This window comes from Zalophus californianus, chromosome 2 (assembly GCF_009762305.2).
Source record: "Zalophus californianus isolate mZalCal1 chromosome 2, mZalCal1.pri.v2, whole genome shotgun sequence".
Classification (NCBI taxonomy): Eukaryota; Metazoa; Chordata; class Mammalia; order Carnivora; family Otariidae; genus Zalophus; species Zalophus californianus.
Window position 1 is genome coordinate 114,440,681 of NC_045596.1, and position 12,106 is coordinate 114,452,786.

General features: G+C 34.5%; 1 pseudogene; it reads right to left on the reverse strand.

Annotated features, from left to right (window-relative positions):
• Nucleotides 1–628: 628 nt before the first annotated feature.
• On the reverse strand, nt 629–1,815 carry LOC113924981 (annotated as a pseudogene).
• Between the last annotated feature and the right edge of the window lie 10,291 nt (nt 1,816–12,106).

Sequence of the window (12,106 nt, forward strand, 5' to 3'; positions counted from 1 at the left end):
ACCAACTTTTGCTATGTAATATTCCATTCTATAGCTATGCAAAATTTGTTCATCAATTCCTCTGTTAATAGATGTTTAAGTTTTTTCTAGTTCTGAATATTAAAAGCAAAACTTTCTTCCATTGTTTTTTGTTTTTACCCTATTGTATCTATAATTTTGTCCCCATTGTTTTTATTTGTTTATTTATTTTGAGAGAAAAAGGAAAAGTGTTAGTTAAAATCTTTACAATAAATAATTATGATTATAAATCTCTTTAATTAAATATGTACACATGACATACTATTCTAAAAAAGAATGGAAGTGAATAGTTTTTCACGCAAATCCAATGCACAAATATACCATTTTTTAGAGGATAATGTCAGTAACATTCTTAAACAGCTGTGAGACAGTTGCTCTGCTTTGTGTAAAACATGATTAGCAACATTAAGAAAAATTCTACAAAATTCTCTAGTTCCCCAAGGAAATTACTAAAAAAGGAAATAGTAAAAGAAAAAAAGAGGTATATGCTTGAGCTTGATTGTATACAGAGGCTAGAATGACTAGCTCTACTGAAACCCCCGTATCTGCTAATAAGTCCTTGGGTATCTTTAGTTTAAAGTTAATAGTTGAAGTCCTAGCAATTGTGTTTTTATGCAGCTACATGGCCAATAAGGTAGATGTTGTTATAAAAGTGCCCTACAAAAACTTTACTAATGTTTTGAGCAGCATGACAGGTATTTAGAATAAATTCTCTTTTTGACATTTTGTTCTTTAGGTGAGGGCTAGTGAGGTCAATAGAAAGTAGTATCAAAGGGTAGCACTGAGGGGGTGCCTGGGTGGCTTGGCCAGTTGAGTGTCCACTCTTGATTTCAGCTCAGGTCATGATCTCAGGGTCATGAGATTGAGTCCCACATCAAGCTCCCCACCCAGTGGGAAGTCTGCTTGAAATTCTCTTTTTCCATCTCTTTCTGCTCCTCTCCCCACTCTCTCTCTTTAAAATAAATAAATAAACTTAAGAAAAAAATGAGTAGCACAGTATATAGACTGCATCAAGACTAAGGCCAAGTTCTTGCATTAAATCAGGGTTACAAGCACAGAACCTGTGTGAGAACTTTGTTAGGAGAGTTTCAAGAACTCCCCCCACACCCTCCAGGGGCATAGATATGATGAAAAAATTCTCTCCGTGGATTGGGCAAGAATTGATTTCTAAAGTTATGCAACGTTACGAGGTCATCCAAGACATCTCTCCTTTCAGCAAGATAGAGTCTCAGTTTTGTTTTTTTGTTTGTTTGTTTTTTTCCCCAACTCAGTGTTCTTGTACAGAAGATAAACTTTGGTGAACATTTAAAATACCCTTGGACATAAAGTAGTTTACTCCGTCCTCTGGGTTAGCAGTGAAGGTGAGGTTGCTTTCATCCAGCTGCATATACAATTTTCTGAAAGAAAAATCCTAGAGGTGGGTTCTTATTATATATGGAACAGTGACCCCAAGTGGATTTACACAACGCTTGCCAGGGAAGTTCATCTTTTGCAAGGTCCTCCCAAACACATGAAATTAAGCAGAGGTCAGTTGCATTCAGGTAGGACAAGATGGTAAAGCTTAGCTTGAGGGGGCAACATTTCCAAATTAATGAATCCTTCCTGTTCTTTAGATTGCTGTGCCTTCGCAAGGTGATGTGTATCAATGCCTCCTTGGACTTTTTTACGATGACTGGTGTTAGAAATGTTGCTGGCAGCTATCCTCCTGCTCTGTTCTCTGCTGAGGTAGCTTTGCTTATTGTCCCCTTCCTGCTGTCGCTGCTGGTTTCTGCACACTCTCTACAGCCCCTGACCCATCTGCAAGCGTTTAGAAATTGGCTCACGTGTTTGTGGAGGTCAGTGAGGCAAGTGTGGAATCTGTAGGGCAGGTTGTCAGAAAGGGCAGGCTGGAACTCTCTGAAATGGGCTGAAATTGCTGTTGGCAACCAAAATTTCTTCTTTTGGGCATCTGCATTATTTTCAGATTGTGTCTCCTGTCTTTCTTTGTTGATCTATCCTTCTCAAATTTTTTCCTCTTTTATTAACCTCTAAGAAAAACTGGTTTTATAAAAAATATTCTTTGTTTTCTAGAAATAATAAGGAATTTTTTATAGTGTAGATTTTGTACATTTCTATATTTTGTGGGAGCACTATTATTGATATTATTTCACTATTTGAGTTAAACGCTTATGTCATTTATTCTGAATTTTCTCAATTTTTAAAGAAATTCACTTAAGAGTGCAAATTTCTGTGGGTTTTGCTACATTTCAGAAATATTTATAAAAATATATCTTTTCCATTCAGTTATTGATATTTTGTAATTTTCAGTGAGTTATTCTTTGAATTTAATTTTAACTCATAATATGGACAATATTACATAAATTTTCAGTTGTATGTTTTGTTTTGTTTCTTAGATACCCCTTTTTTCTTTTGAGCTTTATGTCTTCTTTGTTGAAATTCATCTATTAATTCTTTCAACAGTGTTAAAGCCTCTTTTTTTTGTATGCAAATATTTTTATTTTCTAGTCAATCCTGAATTACAGATATTTAAGTAGAAGTATACAATGTCTGCCTGATGAATTATTTTTTTTGTCATGAATGACTCCCTTTCTCTGTATAAAAGCATATTAATTATATATTAAGATTGCTATATGCCAGGACCTGGCAGATCCTCTCCCATTTCTTGAATTTTAAACTTTCTTAGTCATTCTATTTTAAGTATGATTCTTTTAAATAAAATGTGTTACCTTATCAAATCTAACATTCTCTGTATTTAAAGAGGCCAATTTATATTTGGACTTATTTCAATCACTTTGTTTTGTACATCTACTCATCATGTTTTATTTGTTCTTTTTACTCCATTTTTGACTTCTTTAAAATTGATAGAAATTTTTATATTTTCTTTTCCCCATTATAATTTCAATTGTTATATATATTCCAAATTTTGTGTACTTGTACCTAACATTTTTTTATCTTTTTATAGAAATAGATCACTCTTAATTGTACAACTCTAGGAATTTTCACAAAGTGTCCATTTAACCAGCCTCCAGATTAAGAAACCAAAGATTACAAACATTCCAGAAAATACTTGGTGCTCGCTGCCAGTCACTATCACCAGCTGCTTACTTTCTGTGTGGCATGTAGAGCTATTTCCTTAGATCCATCTCCTAGTTTACAAATTATCTGTTTAGCTCCAACTAATCCCTTTAGTCTTTCCCTTGAGTTTTCCATTCAGTTATTATACGCATACTACTTACAAGTTCTATTTTTCCAAATTTGTTCGTTTCTTCCTTTATTAGCTCCCCAAAAGTTTTAAGTGTATATATTTAATGGTTTCCTTATAATTCTATGATTTTAACTTTTAAGGTCAATTTCTGTTTCTTGCATCTACTAATACCCTCATGGAGGCTCACTTGTCATGTTTTATAATTGCATTTTATGAATTAATTTTCATCAAACATATATGATTATATTCTTTCAGTTTCCTTGTTTCTGACAAGGTTATATAGATATCAATATTCTAAGAAAAATTGTAGGTGAAGATTATAAATTTGAAAACTAGGTTTAGATGTGTTTGCTCCAAGGCTTTGATTTTTCCCAACTGCCTTTGTATCTTTATACTCAAGACTCTAGGCAAAACAGAAATTTTGTGGCCACCTCTTTGTTTGTGTCTAGAGTTTTTCTAGTTCACTTTTAATGGATGGAACATATCTATGAAAGGATTTTTCAAGCAGTATTTTACACAGAATTAGAAAGTGGAGTTTAACCACCTCAACAGCCTGGGGCCATCTTTCTTGTCTTCCTGTGTAGATTAAAAGGCTAGGCTTGAGCCAAGAGGTCCATCGACAGATGAATGGATAAAGAAGAGGTGGTATATATACACAATGGAATATTATGCAGCCATCAAAAGGAATGAGATCTTGCCATTTGCAACGACGTGGATGGAACTGGAGGGTGTTATGCTGAGTGAAATAAGTCCATCAGAGAAAGACATGTATCATATGACCTCACTGATATGAGGAATTCTTAATCTCAGGAAACAAACTGAGTGTTGCTGGAGTGGTGGGGGGTGGGAGGGATGGGGTGGCTGGGTGATAGACACTGGGTAGGGTATGTGCTATGGTGAGTGCTGTGAATTGTGCAAGACTGTTGAATCACAGATCTGTACTTCTGAAACAAATAATGCAACATATGTTAAGAAAAAAGAAAAGGAAGAAGATAGCAGGAGGGGAAGAATGAAGGGGAGTAAGTCAGAGGGGGAGACGAACCATGAGAGACGATGGACTCTGAAAAACAAACTGAGGGTTCTAGAGGGGAGGAGGGTAGGGGGATGGGTTAGCCTGGTGATGGGTATTAAAGAGGGCACATTCTGCATGGAGCACTGGGTGTTATGCACAAACAATGAATCATGGAACACTACATCAAAAACTAATGATGTAATATATGGTGATTAACATAACAATAAAAATTTAAAAAAAATAAAAGGCTAGGCTTCAGCCTTGAAAGCATAAATATAAGGCTAAAATCACTACAGATTATAGGGCCATCAACTCACACCATATTAATTTTTATTATTCTTTGTACTCCTTAAGTCTTTCATTTCTTTGTGTATGACTAGATATTATATTTAGAGTGTTATTTTACCTATGATCTCATGTTTGTAGCAGAAAGGAAACTATGGGAGTCAGCTCAGGTCATCATGTTTTTAATAAAAGAAAGGAGTGTAAACACTCAACTAACTTTTCCTACTAAAGACAATAAGCAACTGGGCTCATCAGCATCTCCTTTACTCTGCTTCATTCTCAAGACCCCTCTTCTCTTTTCCACATTTCTTAGTAGGCTCTGTTGTTTCTCCCCAAACAACCAGGACCTAATCTCATCACTCATATGCGGCACTTCTTCCATTTCACTCAATTTTCTCCAAACACCAAAATCCTTTCCTGAGCTTTAATTGGGTCAAATGTAATTCCTAGAAATAAGTTCTCTAATTGTAGGTTTAGGAAAATCAATTTACAACTCTGTTTTTAAAAATTATTTTCTAAATGTTGATTTTCAATAGACTGTTGTAGAAGAGAAAAAAACAAAACAAAACAAAACAAAACAAAATCTAACATGCTCTAAAAGATTTATAACTCCAATATAAGAAAGGACTTGGACAATCAAACACACACAACTGTAAGGAGACATAAAGCTATCATGAAAACCATGGCTTTGCCACAATTCTTGATTAGCTGGAACAGCACTTTGTTATTTATCTTAGACCATATTTAAAGCCATTAGTCAACAGACTGAAATCATTCCAATACCTATTTCAGATTTTCATTTTTATTTCCTTTTGCTTGCATATTCTCTAAGGTCAAATAGTTTTCCTATCTGATTTCTTCAAGCTATTTGGTTTTACGTTTCAAAACACACTACACTGATTAAGAGTTTGGCTTTTTGTTGCACAACGTTGTGAATGTACTAAATGCCAACGAATTGTGCCCTTTACAGGTTAATTTTATGTTATGTGAATTTTACCACAATAAAAAAAAAAGAGTGGGATTTTTTTTCACCGCCAACAGTGATACAGCAGAACCAATTACTTTCTACTTGTGCACTGAATTCACTCCTGACTTAGTCCTTGCTTAAGTTCATACATGGAAATATGACATCTGAGAGATTTTGTCTGGCATCCCCCAATTTTCGCGCCCAGTTTCCCATTAATATGTACATTCTGTTGAGTCGGGAGAGATTGCCTTCTTTATGCTTGCTCTTTCTACCGGCTTAACTCCTACTCACTTTTCAATCCACTACAACCTGGTTTTCACCTGTGCAATTCCAGGAATAGCTCTAACGACAGTTTCCCTGCTTGACAAATACCTTAAGCTTTCTCAGTATTAAAAGTGGAGATAAAGAACTTCCTCTTGAAAATCTCTTATAAATGTGTATATACACATGTATATGCATATATACATTATATATATATAATTTGTTAATGTCTTTGTCTGATTCTCATCCCAACTTTCACATTCCTTAGTATAGTTTGCTGATTCTAACGTTCCTATCTCATTTTTTTAATTTTTATTTATTTATTTATTTATTTTAGGAAGAGAGAGAGAGCACACAAGCATGTGGGGGAGCCGAGGGGAAGGAGAAGGAAGGGGAAAGAATCTCAAGCAGACTCCAGGTGCATGGAGCCCTGTGTGGGGCTGATCTCATGACCCTGAGATCATGACCTGAGCTGAAACCAAGAGTGGGATGCCTAACTGACTGAGCCACCTAGGCGCCCCCTATCTGTGTTTTTGATGCGGAAATTCCAAATTACTTAGTTAACAGACCTCTTACAGTTTTATATACATCCTTTTTACAGTTTTAGCTCACACAAAACTTTTAGGGACATCTGCAGTTCTACTAAATCTCAAACTAATGCAATAAATTATGTGCAATCTCTACCACTACCAACAAACCGCTGAATGTCTCTAGATGAAATCATTTTATTTTGAAGACCACCAATTACATCTTTTCCAGTCTCAACTGTGCTCTCAGTTATTCCTTTCAATGCCTTCGATCAACTGTCTCTCTCATTCTCCAGAGCAAACATTCTAAACCTCTGAATACCCTCTTTAAGAAAATTCACTTAATGTAATTTCCATGGTCCCAGGGTCCTGGGATCAAGCCCCGCATCTTGGCTTGATCAGGGATCGGGCTCCCTGCTCCATGGGAACCCTATTTCTCCTTCTCCCACTCCCCCTGCTTGTGTTCCCTCTCTCGCTGTGTCTCTCTCTGTCAAATAAATAAATCTTTAACAAAAATTATGCAATGATTGTAACATTTACTATATTAATAAAATATCCCAATTTTGTAATTATAAAAGAGTATAAGACCTTTGTTAATTCAGCTACAATTAAAACCACATATTTTATACAATGTCATAATTTAGAAGATTTTCCCAACCTCTGACCTACACCATGTGATAATCAAGATAATGAAATTATAGTTCTTTTTTTTTTAAAGATTTTATTTATTTATTTGAGAGAGAGAGAATGAGAGATAGCACGAGAGGGAAGAGGGTCAGAGGGAGAAGCAGACTCCCTACTGAGCAGGGAGCCCGATGCGGAACTCGATCCTGGGACTCCAGGATCATGACCTGAGCCAAAGGCAGTCGCTTAACCAACTGAGCCACCCAGGCGCCCTGAAATTATAGTTCTTTCAGTCTTTTTCACATGATTTTAAATTGATATCAGTTTGTTTTGCCCTATCATTTTTAGTGAAAAGTTTACCTTTATCATCAACATATTTTGTCATTTTTCCACTTCTTAACCATTATTGGAACATAGTACATTCTTTATTATATTAGAATAATTGTCATTTTATTCAATCTCCCCCTTCTGCTAATTTTATGCTGTTTGTAAACTGATTCAATAATCTGACTTTCAAACCATTCTATTTCTCTACTACTTTTCTGAATAAATTATTTGGACCTTCATTTTCTTCTTCTCCTAAGCCACTGAAATTAATTAAAAGACAAGCAGACATGTTTTTAAGTGTTCTTTCTATAATTCAATCTATCCTGGCCAGAGGATATCTGGAGGGTGACAGTTTGGTTCTGAGTTTCTGAAAAACATTGAATTTTACAGAATGTGCCCAGTCACCAGATCAATAACAAGAGAGAAGCTTTCCCTCAGGAAGCATCTCTCTAATTCTTTCTGGAAGCTGGTTTATTCTCATACAATCAACTACCTTGACCAAGTCTTTGTAGAAACTCACTTTACTATTGACACGTTGAACAGTGAATTCAGGATCACAATTGTTTAGAAGCATATAAATGAAAATATTATTTCACAATTTGGGACAAGAAAAAGAAATATACGAAAAAAAGAAAAAATATTAAAAATCAATATTCATACCTCTATTTTAGGGAGTCTTTATTTCCTCTTACTTCACAGATATTCAGAAAAAAAAAATTATTGTCAGTGAGCTATTTCACTCCAGATCTCCTACTCATTTAAAATTCCACAAAATGCTGCATTTTTTTTTCTTGATCATTTTGCATGTAAATTGAGCAGAATGCTTCTATATTGTACAAATATACTTGTATACTTGTATTATAAAGACACATGTCTACCTAATATCCCCAATGTTTCAATAGCATTTACCTTCTAGGTTGACTTTGGTAAGATTCCATCTTGGCACACTCATGCCAACTGAGTCATTCTTATCAACAAGGGAGGTTTGTTTCGACATATAAATGGTCTTGAAAGCATTCGTGTAAATTTAAATTAATGTAAATTAAGAGATTAAGCATGGGTTCAAATTCATTTAGCGCTTGCTTGAGTTTCCCCAAATCATTTGACTTCCCTAAATCTAAGATCCCACTAACTTCATGGGATGCCATCTGTTGTGTTGTTTGCAGCCTAGGAAGTAATATATGGCAGCCAAAGAAAGTTATTCTACCTCTTGAATGTGAATGGTAATACCTCATTATTGTGTCTTTTTTTTTTTTTTTTGTGGAGGAAGAAGGTTAAATTATGTAATCTATGTAAGGTATTTAGAAGAGTGTCTTGAACACAATACTCTCTCAATGATTAAGGAATATTCGTGTTATTAGCTTTTATTCTTCATCTACCTTTGCTACACAACTACTTTGAAAATATTTTAAACTATAGTATCTGATATTTCACAAGCTCCAATTAATCCATTATCTGCTGCCATTCATTTTATCTACTCTGTGTGAGATATAGCAACAAAATTTGTCATGTAACCCATCCTAATGTCAAAATAAAATGAATCAGAAATCTGAGACATACCTCTTACACAAGAGTTTGTGAAAAATATTTTACTGTCATGAGGAATAACTAACCACATTGCAATATCTGTGATCTGTCAATCTATGATTATTTATATTTTAAGTTCATCTGACAATATCATTTTCCAATAACACTTTATAGCTTCAATACCCTTTAGAACAGAGTATATAAAGACTCAACAGAAATTTGCTAAGCATTACTTCATTTCTCTAAAAGAATTCATCATAATTAACACATAATTGCAATAATTAACTTACCCTTACTCTGCCTCGGTCTCCTCTTGAGTGTTTTATGTTGGTGATAAAATGATATACCCCATAGAGAAAGCTTTTCACTGAAAATAAATTTAATTTGAGATCAAGAGAATAAAGACAAAAGAAAAGGCACAATGTAACGATTAGTGTGGAGTTGCCCAATATCCTTTGTGCATTTTAGTTGTCTTTCAAAAGTGTAAGATTGAAAGGAGGTTTTGGGATCCTCTCTGATTTGTAGTATTTGTTCTGAGTTGTCTGGAATTCTATTTGTTTTCTCACCCACTGCTGACATGGGGTTGATGGCTGTAAGTTTCTTGTCATTGTCCCCACAGGATCCTTTTCCTTATCAGCTCCTGGCAGATTCTGACCATTTAAGGAGAGACTTCTTTACTGGTTTATCAACCTTATTTCCATAGCTTCTTATTTCCCAGTGTCAAAAGGTATTAGGTACATTAAAAAAATGAACTCATCCACGCCAGGCAATTGTACGTAGGATTGTATTTTAAGTGATAGAGCAAACAAAAATGACCTTGGTTATAAGTCTCACAGCTTGTCAGAAATATGACCATTTCTTCAATTCAAGTTTTACTTAAGAACACAAGAGCTAAGCTTAAGGGAAGTGGACTGTTTTGAGAAGAAAAAACTAGAAAATGATCGCTTACGAGTTTGAAGCCCATCAACTCACACTATTATAAAAATCCAACAAGGGGTGCAGGGGGACTGGAGTGAAAAACTGCACATAGTAAACTGCAAAACAAAACCATAGGAGAATAGCAAAAGTCAAAGGAAAGAATCTCAATCCCAAATCTTGAAATGTTCCCTTTGACTCACTGATAGTCACAAACAATTCCAACGATTTATGACCAAACAAGGCAAGTATTCAGAATGCACATGTTGGGGATTTACTCTACGAGGCAGCTTATGAAAACAGTGAACCGATTTGCCATCATAAAAAAGTATATACTACCCAGAAATTTCTTGAGAATATATTGTCAGATTGGGTAATAGCTTTGTGAATAAGCCTGCAAAGTAGAGGGCTTTATGGTGCTTAATAATCAAGACAGAATCTGGGAATTGAACAAAATGCATTTTGTCTTCAGTCATTTGCATAACAGCAGTTTTATTTTAAAAGGTTTCATGCTGAAACTAGGAATGCTCTAAAAAGGGAAACAGTGAGAATTCCCATTTTGAAACAAGCTGAGTAGGAGTGAACATATTGCCAAGTGGTCTGGCTGCATCTCAGGATTTTTGTAAAAATAAGTTATGGTGAACTCAGGCCTGAGTCAAGGGCTATGGACACAGAGGTCAGAATAATGGCTGAGTCCTGAGGATCACATTCCATTCCCATTGCTATGAAAATAAAAAGTAAATACGAAGAATGAAGTTTTGGTGGGTGCTGAGAATTGCAGGCAGTTCAGTTACAGAATAGAAGGTTTGCTTTTTCCTCATGAAGAAAGGATACATAAAATAGTGTGTCTTTACCTTCAAATTCGTAAAGCATCAAACATGGGCACACTACCACTAATAACATCATGATAATATCATTGCCCTAGGCAATTGTCTTTTATGGAAATGAGTACAAACAATTAGAGTGAATCACTTCCTACAAGTATTAAGAACTGTACTTCCTTGTAATATGTACTTTACAGTGCAGGAGCTCCTTTAATCTTGAATAGCTAAATTTTGAAAATAAGTTTTAATTTGGAGACCAAATGTAATATGACTTCCAAATAATAAGCTTTAACACATAATACAGCTTTTTAAATTCTCAAACCTTAAATTCTTAAAACATTTTTTTATATCTAGTTCATAACCAGTTGACTATATCAAAATAGTAATTTTCGTTTAATGTTGGCCTCATGTTAAAACCCACATTCTGCTATTGGCCACTGCATTTTCTACTTAATGGCAATTTTCTCTATCAGTCTTTGAGGTTAACTTTTATTGTTTTATGAAAGCAATTTAGCTGTGAATCTAAACAGGAAAAAATATGTCTAGAACTCAATACTTGTATGTAAGCCATTCATAACTAATTTCCTACTTAGAATAAAATCATTATAAATAATGTATCCATTCTTACCCACTGGAGAATAGTTTTCTATACAAAGAATCTTGAAAATAATATTATTTTAAGACCATAAAGAAATGTTACCAAAATGTTATCTAGTATAATTCTCATTCCATAGATAAGGAAATTCAATCTCAAATTACAGTAATTTTCCCATAACACATAGTGGCAAAATTAAGAGTCAAATGGATTCCAAGCAGATTTTAAACTCTTTGAGGGAAGGTACTTTATTTTTTTAGCCTTTAAAGTATGCAGTCATTAGGCAATATTTAATGAATGAAATATATTTTATAGCATTTTTTAATTTGAAAATTGGGGATGATATGTGTATGTATACAAAGTCAAGACTTAACTATTTCATCTCACTGAAACTTAAACTTCTTTTTTTCTAAGATTTTGAGTACTTATTTGAGAGAGAACGCATGCTTGCACACATGCAAGAGGGAGAGAGAGAGAGCATGCATGCACAGGAGCACAAGCATGGGCAGAGGGAGGAGAAGCAGACTCCCCGCTGAGCAGGGAGCCTGATGCGGGCCTCCATCCCTGGATCCTGGGATCATGACCTGAGCCGAAGGCAGATGCTTAACCGACTGAGCCATGCAGGTGCCCCTGAAATTTCAACTTCTTAAGTGTTTGGGTATAATATATTTATTGTAGGTGTCTCAGAACAAAGTATAGTACCTAGTACATAGTAAATGTTAAATTAAAAAATAGTTGAATGAATGAATATAAAATGTGTAATACTTATATATTGGTTGTAGTAATGAATAGTGATTAATTTTAATATTAACAAATAATAATATTAATTTATAGCTGAATTAATGACTATAAATATATATTATATCTAAAATATCTCACTTTAAAAGAAAGCAAACTACAAAATCAGATAACCAGATGTGATGGTTAGTTCTATGTACCAGTTTAGCAAGGCTATAGTACCAAATTATTTAATCAAACTACTCTAGGTGTTGCTGTGAAGGTATTTTATAGATGTGGCT